Consider the following 14,176-nt stretch of genomic DNA (forward strand, 5'->3'; position numbering starts at 1 on the left):
ACTTTTATGGCAAAAACATAGTTTAGCATAAGTAGAAGCTGTGCTTTCCCTTTTCATATGCTAATTAACCCGTTGAACTGGTTCATGGGCTCATGCTACAAGAAGTGATGTTGGCAGGAAAGCTAATGAACTCGTTGGACTGGTTCGTGAGCTCATACTATAGGAAGTGATGTTGGTAGGAATGCTAATTACATTCCTTGGACTGGTTGACGGGTTCATGCTACAGGAAGTGATGTTGGCAGAAATGCTAATGAACTTGTTGGACTGGTTCGTCCGCTCATGCATATTTTTGTTGTATATTTTGTGATGCTTTACATGCCGGGAGTGGCTTTCAAACATTTATAGTATGTATAGCATTTTTGTTTAGTAAAGCATATTAGTATACCACAGAGGTTATTATGCTTCCTTGCTTTTACCGCAAAGAATCTTATGAAATCATGAAGTAAAACAATCACACACAGATTTTTCTGTATTTATAGCGCCTTGAAAAATGTCCCCCATGTTGTCATGTTACAATGTATTCCCCCCCCCTGAAATGTTCCCCATGTTGTCATATTACAATGATTTCCCCCCCTGAAATGTCCCCCATGTTGTCATGTTACAATGTATTCCCCCCTCCCACCATGTTGTCAAGTTACAATGTATCCCCTCCCCCCATGTTGTCATGTTACAATGTATCCCCCCCATGTTGTCATGTTACAATGTATCCCCCCCCCCCCATGTTGCCATGTTACAATGTATTTATTGGGATTGGATGTGATGGACCAACACAAAGTGGCACATAATTGTGAAGTGGAAGGAAAATGAGAAATGGTTTCCAACATTTGTGACCAATAAATCTGTGAAAAGTGTGGCGGCATTTGTATTCGGCCCCCCGGAGTCAATACTTTGTAGGATCCCCTTTGGCTGCAATTCCAGCTGCAAGTCTTTTTGGGATGTCTCTTTGCACATCTAGAGGGACATTCTGCCCATTCTTCTTTGCAGAATCGCTCAGGCTCTGTCAGATTGGATGGAGAGCGTCTGGGAACAGCAATTTTCAGGTCTGGCCACAGATTGTCCATTGGATTTGGGTCTGGACTGTGACTGGGCCATTCTAACACATGAAGATGCTTTGATCTAAACCATTCCATTGTAGTTCTGGCTGGATGTTTCAGGTCATTGTCCCTGCTGGAAGGGGAACCTCCGTCCCGGGTCTCAAGTCTTCTGCAGACTAACAGGTTTTTTTCTAAGATTTCCCTGTATTTGGCTCCATCCATCTTCCCATCAACTCTGACCAGCTTCCCTGTCCCTGCTGAAGAAAATCATCCCCACCACATGATGCTGCCACCACCATGTTTCACGGTGAGGATGGTGTGCTCAGGGTGATGTGCAGTGTTAGTTTTCCCCCACACATAGCGTTTTGCTTTTAGGCCAAAAAGTTAAATTTTGGTCTCCTCTGACCAGAGCCCCTTCCTCCACGTGTTTGCTGTGTCCCCCACATGGCTTCTCACAAACTGCAAACGGGACTTCTATGGCCAGATTTGTGGAGTGACGACTAATAGTTGTCCTGAGGACAGATTCTCCCACCTGAGCTGTGATCTCTGCAGCTCCTCCAGAGTTCCCATGGGCCTCTTGGCTGCTTCTCTGATGAATGCTCTCCTTGCCCGGCCTGTCAGTTTAGGTGGACGGCCATGTCTTGGTAGGTTGGCAGTTGTGCCGTACTCTTTCCTTTCTCGGATGATGGATTGTACAGTGCTCCGTGAGATGGTCAGAGCTTGGGAGATTGATTTATAACCCAACCCTGCTTGAACCTCCCCGTCGGTCTGATTATGTCGCTATTATTGTAGGCCTGGAATTCTTAGGAATAACTCACTAAAATCTGTCCGAACAAGAGTCTAGTAAACATCCCGGGGATGATAAAGTTTGAAACACGAAATCATAAATTATAATATAATAAATAATTATAAATAATAAATAATATAATAGTAATAAAATAAAATTCAATAATGTCAACAAAACCAAAACCACTGAAAATTTGGAAGTACATTGGCCGGAGGACACAGTGGGAGGACAGCGGGGATCGCAGGACAAGATGAATTGCACTACAGTCTGGTGTGTTCCTTGGCCTTCATGATGCTGTTTGTTCACTAATGTTCTCTAACAAACCTCTGAGGGCTTCACAGAACAGCTGTATCTATACTGAGATTACATGACACACAGGAGACTCTATTTACTAATTAGGTGACTTCTGAAGGCAATTGGTTCCACTAGATTTTAGTTAGGGGTATCAGAGTAAGGGGGCTGAATACAAATGCCGCCACACTTTTCAGATATTTATGCTGAAAACCATTTCTCATTTTCCTTCCACTTCACAATGATGTGTCACTTTGTGTTGGTCTATCACATTGAATCCCAATAAATACATTGTAACGTGACAACATGGGGGACATTTCAGGGGGAATACATTGTAACATGACAACATGGGGGACATTTCAGGGGGAATACATTGTAACATGACAACATGGAGGACATTTCAGGGGGGAATACATTGTAACATGACAACATGGGGGACATTTCAGGGGAGAATACATTGTAACATTACAACATGGGGGACATTGTAACATGACAACATGGGGGACATTTCAGGGGGGATACATTGTAACATGACAACATGGAGGACATTTCAGGGGGGATACATTGTAACATGACAACATGGGGGACATTTCAGGGGAGGAATACATTGTAACATGACAACATGGGGGACATTTCAGGGGAGGAATACATTGTAACATGACAACATGGGGGACATTTCAGGGAGGAATACATTGTAACATGACAACATGGGGACATTTCAGGGGGAATACATTGTAACATGACAACATGGGGGACATTTCAGGGGGAATACATTGTAACATGACAACATGGGGGACATTTCAGGAGGGAATACATTGTAACATGACAAACATGGGGACATTTCAGGGGGGATACATTGTAACATGACAACATGGGGGACATTTTAGGGAGGAATACATTGTAACATGACAACATGGGGGACATTTCAGGGGGGAATACATTGTAACATGACAACATGGGGGACATTTCAGGGGGAATACATTGTAACATGACAACATGGGGGACATTTCAGGGGGGAATACATGTAACATGACAACATGGGGGACATTTCAGGGGGAATACATTGTAACATGACAACATGGGGGACATTTCAGGGGGAATACATTGTAACAGGACAACATGGGAGACATTTCAGGGGGGGATACATTGTAACATGACAACATGGGGGACATTTCAGGGGGGAATACATTGTAACATGACAACATGGGGGACATTTCAGGGGGATACATTGTAACATGACAACATGGGGGACATTTTCAGGGAGGAATACATTGTAACATGACAACATGGGGGACATTTCAGGGAGGAATACATTGTAACATGACAACATGGGGGACATTTCAGGGAGGAATACATTGTAACATGACAACATGGGGGACATTTCAGGGGGGAATACATTGTAACATGACAACATGGGGGACATTTCAGGGGGGAATACATTGTAACATGACAACATGGGGGACATTTCAGGTGGGAATACACTGTAACATGACAACATGGGGGACATTTCAGGGGGGAGGGAATACATTGTAACATGACAACATGGGGGACATTTCAGGGGAGGAATACATTGTAACATGACAACATGGGGGACATTTCAGGGGAGAATACATTGTAACATGACAACATGGGGGGCATTTCAGGGGGGAATACATTGTAACATGACAACATGGGGGACATTTCAGGGGGGAATACATTGTAACATGACAACATGGGGGACATTTCAGGTGGGAATACATTGTAACATGACAACATGGGGGAAATTTCAGGTGGGAATACATTGTAACATGACAACATGGGGGACATTTCAGGGGGGAATACATTGTAACATGACAACATGGGGGACATTTCAGGGAGGAATACATTGTAACATGACAACATGGGGGACATTTCAGGGGAGAATACATTGTAACATTACAACATGGGGGACATTGTAACATGACAACATGGGGGACATTTCAGGGGGATACATTGTAACATGACAACATGGAGGACATTTCAGGGGGATACATTGTAACATGACAACATGGGGGACATTTCAGGGGAGGAATACATTGTAACATGACAACATGGGGGACATTTCAGGGGAGGAATACATTGTAACATGACAACATGGGGGACATTTCAGGGAGGAATACATTGTAACATGACAACATGGGGGACATTTCAGGGGGGAATACATTGTAACATGACAACATGGGGGACATTTCAGGGGGAATACATTGTAACATGACACATGGGGGACATTTCAGGAGGGAATACATTGTAACATGACAACATGGGGGACATTTCAGGGGGGATACATTGTAACATGACAACATGGGGGACATTTCAGGGGGAATACATTGTAACATGACAACATGGGGGACATTTCAGGGGGGAATACATTGTAACATGACAACATGGGGGACATTTCAGGGGGGAATACATTGTAACATGACAACATGGGGACATTTCAGGGGGGAATACATTGTAACATGACAACATGGGGGACTTTTCAGGGGGGAATACATTGTAACATGACAACATGGGGGACATTTCAGGGGAATACATTGTAACAGGACAACATGGGAGACATTTCAGGGGGGGATACATTGTAACATGACAACATGGGGGACATTTCAGGGGGGAATACATTGTAACATGACAACATGGGGACATTTCAGGGGGGATACAATTGTAACATGACAACATGGGGGACATTTCAGGGAGGAATACATTGTAACATGACAACATGGGGGACATTTCAGGGAGGAATACATTGTAACATGACAACATGGGGGACATTTCAGGGAGGAATACATTGTAACATGACAACATGGGGGACATTTCAGGGGGGAATACATTGTAACATGACAACATGGGGGACATTTCAGGGGGGAATACATTGTAACATGACAACATGGGGGACATTTCAGGTGGGAATACACTGTAACATGACAACATGGGGGACATTTCAGGGGGGAGGGAATACATTGTAACATGACAACATGGGGGACATTTCAGGGGAGGAATACATTGTAACATGACAACATGGGGGACATTTCAGGGGAGAATACATTGTAACATGACAACATGGGGGACATTTCAGGGGGGGAATACATTGTAACATGACAACATGGGGGACATTTCAGGTGGGAATACATTGTAACATGACAACATGGGGGACATTTCAGGTGGGAATACATTGTAACATGACAACATGGGGGACATTTCAGGGGGAGGGAATACATTGTAACATGACAACATGGGGGGACATTTCAGGGGGAAATACATTGTATCATGACAACATGGGGGACATTTCAGGGGGGGAATACATTGTAACATGACAACATGGGGGACATTTCAGGGGGGAATACATTGTAACATGACAACATGGGGGACATTTCAGGGGGGGAATACATTGTAACATGACAACATGGGGGACATTTCAGGGGGGAATACATTGTAACATGACAACATGGAGGACATTTCAGGGGGGGAATACATTGTAACATGACAAACATGGGGGACATTTCAGGGGGGAATACATTGTAACATGACAACATGGGGGACATTTCAGGGGAGGAATACATTGTAACATGACAACATGGGGGACATTTCAGGGGGGAATACATTGTAACATGACAACATGGGGGACATTTCAGGGGAGGAATACATTGTAACATGACAACACGGGGACATTTCAGGGGTAGGAAGACTTTTTTCAAGGCCCTGTACCATCCTAGCTGGACCCCAGTGCAGGGCACATGCCTCCACACTAACCATTACCCCAACCAACAGCCCAGTGTGACTCTCAGGTGAGGATCGGCCCATTCAGAGATGCCCAGCTTGTTGAAAATCTCTGTTTGTCCTGATGATGGTGAACAGGAAAGGAAGGTGTTAATGCTGCTTCAGTCCACTGGGAAAGTCACATGAGAACAGGCAGCAGTGTGCGGTGCTGCAGTGTACAGACAGATGTCACCTCATGGTGAGCAGGGACACATCTTCCTGTGTGCGTCCAGCCATGCCAAGTGATCACATCTGCCCGACTGCTCCCTCCTGGGTCCCTTCCTACTGAATTATGAATGAAAGGAACACCTTCCATTTTCCCTGCGTGTACGCTGATCATGAACTGGAAGAGGGTTAGAGATGGGATTTCCCGTTATGAAAAGAACAAATACATTCAATTCGGTGTCACAATCTGTAACGTGTGTGGAGCCCGATGATCGATGACAGCTACATTTTATTTGCACTGTAGTCACCTGTCCGCTGAGACTCTCCTTACCAGCTATTGAGGCATTCACAATGGCCAGGGAAACCAGGTCCTCAGGAAACAAAGTGACACTAAATCAGAGAGGTGCACGGCCGGAACAGGACTTCTATTTTTAAAGTTAAATTAAAGCTTTTTTGGGCGCAAGAAAAAAAAAAGATCTTACATTTACTTGCTCTGCGCAACAATACTGCATAAAACAGTCCCTTACTTGCTCTTTGGTGCTCTCTGTTCCGTCTTCTTATGACTTCCCCCGTAGCAAGCCATGTGCTATGGGGGCACCCGTGCGGGCGTGCTCCCAAGCAGGGCTGTGTCAGTCCATAGACACACGCAGCGCCAGTAAGCCACACCCCTGCTCTGTTCTCACAGGAGTCTGACTGACAATAATAGGAGCTAATAACTCCACTGCCCTCCCATTTCTCCTGGGAAACCAGGAAGAGGGAGAGGTTGCAGCTGTAACAACCAGGGGTGTATTTACCACAAGGCAAACAAGGCATTTGCCTAGGGCAGCATTTTTTAGGGGGGGCAACAGCATTTTTCAGGGGGGCAGCGCCGCCCACCGAAAAAAGGGACATACACAGCATAGGGAGCAGGTGGGATCTGAGAGAGGCTGAGGGCTGCTTAATGGTGTATTCAGAGCCTGACTCTTGTTCCCGGGCAGGTCCGGAGCTATGAAGGTGAGTGTCTTCTCTCTCGCCAGGGTGGGGGTGGTGGGGTTGTCAGTGTATGGGGGCGGTGGTAGTGGAAGGCTCTCTCGGTGGGGGTGGGGTGTTGTTGGTCAATACCAGGCTTTCTTTGCCAGGGAGGAGGGTGTTGGTTGGTGTCAGGGTCTCTCCATGGGGGGAGATGGCAGATTTTTGTGTTGCCCAGGGCATCACGAACCTAAGTAAGCCACTGGTAACAGCGCTGGATCAGTGACAGGAGTCAGGTAAGTTTTAGGGATGGGGGAAATCTTTTACCCGATTGCAGAAATGTATTAAGCTGGAAAACACTTAGACTTTGGAACCACTTTAGGATTTAAATGGGGTACAAGTTCATCTTACAGCTAAACTCCAGGCAAACGCCTAAATACACAGATGAACTTATTACATTACATCGAGTTTATATAGCGCCAAAGGGTTTGCTCAGCGCTGTACAATAGAGGGGGGACAATACATGAAACATTACAGCAACTACAAACAGCACACGAGGGGTAAGAGGGCCCTACTCTTTCGAGCTTACAATCTGGGAGGGAGGGGGTAGTGGTACAGGAGGAAGTGGCTGTGGGGGGATGGAGTGGTAGGAGGAATGAAGGAAGAGCAGCAGTTAGGTGAGGGTGGGGTAGGCTTCCCTGAAGAGGTGGGTTTTCAGGGAGCGTCTGAAGGTGAGGAGGGAAGGTGACAGTCTGATGGGTTGGGGTAGTGAGTTCCAGAGGATGGGGGAGGACCTGGAGAAGTCTTGCAGATGTGCGTGGTGAGGAGGAGACCAGGGAGCAAGATAGAAGGAGGTCCTGTGAAGAGCGAAGGGTACGGGTAGGGTGGTACTTGGGAATCAGGTTGTGAGGTAGTCAGGGGCAGTGTTGTGAATGGCTTTGTAGGTCAGAGTGAGTAGTTTGAATTTGATGCGTTGGGCGATAGGGAGCCAGGGGAGGGAGAGGCAGAGGGGGGTGGCAGAGGTGGAGCGGGTGGTGAGGTGGATGAGTCTAGCCGCTGAGTTGAGGATGGTCTGAAGCGGGATAGCCTGCACTGGGGTAGGCCGGTGAGGAGGGAGTTGCAGTAGTCCAGGCGTGAGATGATGAGGGAGTGTACGAGTAGTTTAGTGGTGTCTGGGGTAAGGAAGGAGCGTATTTTGGCGATATTGCGGAGGTGGAGTCTACATGTGTGTGTGAGAGATTTGACATGAGGTTGGAAGGAGAGGTTAGAGTCCAGAATGACTCCAAGAACTTTGGCTTGCGGGGCGGGATTGATGGTGGTGATGTTAGTAGTGATGGATAGGATGGGGGGGGGGGCGCGGGCAGGAGGGAAGACGAGAAGCTCGGTTTTGGAGAGGTTGAGTTTGAGGAAATGGAGCGACATCCAGTCTGATATGTCGTTTAGGTGAGTGATGGCGGCGGTGAGGTGAGAAAGTGGAGGTGAGGTGAGGGGTGGAGAGGTAGATTTGAGTGTCATCAGCGTAGAGATGGTAGTTGAAGCTGTGGGAGTGTATGAGTTTGCCAAGGGAGGAGGTGTAGATGGAGAAGAGAAGGGGTCCAATGACAGAGCCCTGGGGGACCCCAACAGAGAGGGGGAGTGAGGGGAGGTGGCACCATTGTAGGTGACACTGAAGGAGCGTCGGGATAGGTACGAGGAGAACCAGGAGAGAGCGGTGTCTCTGATGCCAAGGGAGAGTAGTTTATTAAGGAGGAGGGGTGGTCAACTGTGTCGAAGGCCGCGGAGAGGTCCAGGAGGAGGAGGACAGAATAGTCGCCTTTGGCTTGGCGGTTAGTAGGTCGTTGGTGATTTTGAGGAGGGCGGTTTCGGTGGAGTGTAGGGGACGGAAGCCGGACTGTAGTGGCTTATTGCCTACCGGGCACTTCTACCCCCTTCCTGTCCAGGCCAATTGTCAGCTTTCAGTGCAGTCGCACTTTGAATAACAATTGCTCGGTCATGCAACACTGTACCCCATATGACATTTTTTTTTTAATTCACACAAATACGTGTCGTCCGGCCCATGTAGATAAACGGACGGACGGGAGCGCTGCCAAAGACGTTTCCAAAGTCTTCCTGCATTTACTTCCTGTGCATGCTCCCTGGGAGCGCGTGGCAACATGATCGGTGCCCACTGTGTCCTCCGGAGGTCCCGTTGTGTGAGGTCCCGATCATGTGATCACTGATTAGCCAATCAGTGATCACATGCAAAGTAGTAAGCAAGATGTCACTTCCTGACATCATTGCTTACTACATGTGAAATCTGTGAATGATCACAGAGATCACATGGTACAGGGCCATTCACAACAGCCTTGTACCATGTGACGAGCTGTGACCAATCACAGCTTGTACAGTATTTCTCAATGGCTGCAGGAATGCAGCCAGAGAGGAGAAATTATTGCTTTTACAGCCTTTATGGGTGTAAAAGCAATCAGTGTAAAAAAAAAAAAAAAATCTTCATCACCCCCCACTAGTACAGTGTCACCATGGTGACACTGTACTGCTAGGGAAACTGGTATGTTTAAAAAAAAAATACATAAATAATAATATAAAAAATAAAATAAAAATGTAAAAATGTTTTTTATTAAATTATAATATTTGCTTATAAACTAATTTGGGTCATTTTTTTTTACTAAAATTTTTTTTTACTAAAAAGATAGATGAATACATTTTGGCCAAGATTTATGAAGAAAGATTTATTTTCAAAACACTTTTTTTTTTTTATTTCTTGACTCTCATTTGTATAGCAAAAAAATAAAAATCCCAGCGGTGAATAAATACCAGCAAAATAAAGTTTTATCTGCCTCAAAAAAATTCATATAGGTACAGTGTTGCATGACCGCGCAATTGTCATTCAAAGTGCGATAGCGCTGAAAGCTGAAAATTGGCCTGGACTGGAAGGGGGGGGGGGGGGGGAAGTGTCCGGACAGGAAGGGGGGGGGGGGGGGGGAGTGTCCAGACAGGAAGGGGGGGGGGGGGGGGGAGTGTCCAGACTGGAAGGGGGGGGGGGGGGGAAAGTGTGCCGGACAGGAAGGGGGGGGGGGAAGTGTCCAGACTGGAAGGGGGGGGGGGGGGAAAGTGTCCGGACAGGAAGGGGGGGGGGCGGAAGTGTCCAGACTGGAAGGGGGGAAAGTGTCCGGACTGGGAAGGGGGGTGAAAGTGTCCGGACTGGAAGGGGGGTGAAAGTGTCCGGACTGGAAGGGGGGTGAAAGTGTCCGGACTGGAAGGGGGGTGAAAGTGTCCGGACTGGAAGGGGGGGTGAAAGTGTCCGGACTGGAAGGGGGGTGAAAGTGTCCGGACTGGAAGGGGGGTGAAAGTGTCCGGACTGGAAGGGGGGTGAAAGTGTCCGGACTGGAAGGGGGGTGAAAGTGTCCGGACTGGAAGGGGGGGGGGAGTGTCCGACTGGAAGGGGGGTGAAAGTGTCCGGACTGGAAGGGGGGTGAAAGTGTCCGGACTGGAAGGGGGTGAAAGTGTCTGGACTGGAAGGGGGGGAAAGTGTCAGGACTGGAAAGGGGGTGAAAGTGTCAGGACTGGAAGGGGGTGAAAGTGTCAGGACTGGAAGGGGGTGAAAGTGTCAGGACTGGAAGGGGGTGAAAGTGTCCGGACTGGAAGGGGGGGGGAAAGTGTCCGGACTGGAGGGGGGGGAAAGTGTCCGGACTGGAAGGGGGGAAAGTGTCCGGACTGGAGGGGGGAAAGTGTCCGGACTGGAAAGGGGGGAAAGTGTCCGGACTGGAAGGGGGGAAAGTGTCCGGACTGGAAGGGGGGAAAGTGTCCGGACTGGAAGGGGGGGAAAGTGTCCGGACTGGAAGGGGGGGGAAAGTGTCCGGACTGGAAGGGGGGAAAGTGTCCGGACTGGAAGGGGGGGGAAAGTGTCCGGACTGGAAGGGGGGGAAAGTGTCCGGACTGGAAGGGGGGAAGTGTCCGGACTGGAAGGGGGGAAAGTGTCCGGACTGGAAGTAGTTACTTCATTTTTATTATCCAAAGCAAACTCCCCCTTTCATCCATGTCTCCATGCTTTATCTTGCTGAGCAATCACGTTGAAAAACACCCCCTTAGCATTCCTGGCCGTGGCCATCTTAAGTAAGGGCAGAAAATGAATGTGGCATTTACTTCCTGGAATTATTTTGCCCTTAGCTCAGGCATGCAGCAGGAGGGTGTGCTTAGATGAGAAAAACCCTCCATGAAGACTCCCTGGATGTATGATATCATTTGCCTAGGCCTGGAAACCAGGAAGTAACTGAAGAAATATAAAAAAAACATTTAAAAACAAGCAAATATAGTATTCTGTCCTTTATATTTACTAATGCTAGCAGCAAGGACTAAAATGTGCTGACTGAGAGGGTGAAGTCCCACTTTAAAGACCCGAAGCTTCTATGATGATCTGGGAAATGGTGCGATGGGAAGCTTTTTCTTCCCTTTCAAGAAATATTCATCAGAAATATTCAAACGGTACTCATCTTTCTAATGATGGCAGTGGCTGAGAGACAAAAACCGCACAGCACAAACTACACTGAGCTCAGCGATGTATTTACCACAAGGCAATCAAGGCATTTGCCTAGGGCGGCATTTTCAGGGAGGCAGCGCCGACCCCCCTGGAAGAAAGGATGGAAGAAGGGACAACACACAGTATGGGGACCAAGTGGGATCCAAGAGAAACTGTAGGCTGTTTGACAGTGTATGCAGAGCCTGACTCTGATTCCCGGGGATGACCAGAACTGTGAAGGTGACGGTCTTTCTCTCTCCCTACCGGAGGGGTTGGCTAGTGTATGGGGGGAGATGGTAGTGGAAGGCTGGGGTGGGGGGGAGATGGGAGGGGCAGGGGTATTGTTGGAGGGCGGGGTGTTGGTCGGTGTCAGGTTCTCTCGCTCTCTCTGCTGGGGGGGGTGGATTTTTGTGTTGCCTAGGGCAACACAAAATCTAAATACACCCCTGACCAGGAGCGGACTGACCATTTGGAAACTCGGGCACTGACCGAGGGCCCGGGGTCAGTAGGGGGCCCCATGAGATGCCCCCTGTACCTTTTTCATAGGCTTTTTTGAGTTTGGCAAGGGCATAGGGGCCCCATGATCCCCTATTGGGGCCCATGAGTTGTCAGTCCGCCCCTGCCTGGTACCTTTTTCATAGGCTTTTTTGAGTTTGAGCAAGGACACAGGGGCCCCATGATCCCCTATTGCCCGGGGGCCCCATAAGTTGTCAGTCTGCCCCTGCCTGACTGAGGTAGTGAAGAGAAATGTCCTTCCAGCGCACCACAGCTGGACAGAGAGATGGAAGAACAATATCCTGGTTGAGGTGAAAGGCTGAAACCACTTTAGGAAGGAAGCTCTAGGCCTAAACACCACCTTATCCATCTGTAAGACCAGACAGAGTTCTTCCCTTGTCTCCTCCTCCCATGCTCATCTCCAGGACTTCTCCAGAGCCTCTCCTATCCTCTGGAACTCTCTACCTCAGTCTGTCCAGCTATCAACTACTCTGTCTGCCTTTAGACGATCCCTGAAAACCCATCTCTTCAGGGAAGCTTATTACGCCTCCAACTAACTGAACTTTAAACTCTTCCATCCGCTCACCCCCCCCTCAGTTATAACCTTTTGTACCACTTGCCCCACCCTACTAGATTATAAACTCTTATGAGCAGGGCCCTCCTAACTCTGTCCCTTCAGATTAGGGGTCTCCAAACTATGGCCCTCCAGCTGTTGAAGTACTACAAGTCCCATCATGCCTCTGCCTCTGGGAGTCTTGCCTGTGGCTGTCAGAGTCTTGCACGGCCTCGTGGGACTTGCAGTTCCTCAACACCTGGAGGGCCGTAGTTTGGAGATCTCTGGTTTAGATTGGAAAGCACTGCATAAACTGTTGGCACTTTCTACACTCGCCAACCTCTTTATTAGGTCCCCTGTTCAATTCCTTTGTAACAGAAATTGCTAATCAGCCAATCACATAGCGGAACCTCAATGCATTTAGGCATCTAGACGTGGTGATGACGACTTGCTGAAGTTCAAACAGAGCATCAGAATGGGGAAGAAAGGGGATTTAAGTGACTTTGAACGTGGCATGGTTGTTGGTGCCAGATGGGCTGGTCTGAGTATTCCAAAAACTGCTAATCTCCTGGGATTCTCACACACAACCATCTCTAGAGTTTACAGAGAATGGTCCTAAAAAGAAAAAATATCCAGTGAGTGGCAGTTGTGTGGCGGAAAATGTCTTGATGTCAGAGGTCAGAGGAGAATGGGCAGACTGGTTTCAGATGATAGAAAGGCAACAGTAACTCAAATAATCACTCGTTACAACCAAGGTATGCAGGATACCATCTCTGAATGCACAACATGTCCAACCTTGAAGCAGATGGGCTACAGCAGCAAAAGACCACACCAGGTGCCACTCCTGTCAGCTAAGAACAGGAAACAGAGGCTGCAATTCACACAGGCTCACCAAAATTGGTTGTTGCGACATTCAGATGGTAGGGTCGAAATTTGTCGAAATCAACATGGAAGCATGGATCTATCCTGCCTTGTATCAATGGTTCAGGCTTGCGGTGGTGTCATGGTGTGGAGGATCCATCCTGCCTTGTATCAATGGTTCAGGCTGGTGGTGGTGGTTTCATGGTGTGGTGGATCCATCCTGCCTTGTATCAATGGTTCAAGCTGGTGGTGGTGTCATGGTGTGGGGGATCCATCCTGCCTTGTACCCATGGTTCAGGCTGGTGGTGGTGGTGTCATGGTGTGGTGGATCCATCCTGCCTTGTATCCATGGCTCAGGCTGGTGGTGGTGTCATGATGTGGTGGATCCATCCTGCCTTGTATCCATGGCTCAGGCTGGTGGTGGTGGTGTCACGGTGTGGGGGATCCATCCTGCCTTGTATCCATGGCTCAGGCTGGTGGTGGTGGTGTCATGGTGTGGGGGATCCATCCTGCCTTGTATCCATGGCTCAGGCTGGTGGTGGTGGTGTCATGGTGTGGGGGATCCATCCTGCCTTGTATCCCTGGCTCAGGCTGGTGGTGGTGGTGTCTCGGTGTGGGGGATCCATCCTGCCTTGAATCCATGGCTCAGGCTGGTGGTGGTGGTGTCATGGAGTGGTGGATCCATCCTGCCTTGTACCCATGGCTCAGGCTGGTGGTGGTGGTGTCTCGGTGTGGGGGATCCATCCTGCCTTGAA

This window comes from Staurois parvus, unplaced genomic scaffold (assembly GCF_062004578.1).
Source record: "Staurois parvus isolate SC_StPar_1 unplaced genomic scaffold, SC_StPar_1.0 ptg001385l, whole genome shotgun sequence".
Classification (NCBI taxonomy): Eukaryota; Metazoa; Chordata; class Amphibia; order Anura; family Ranidae; genus Staurois; species Staurois parvus.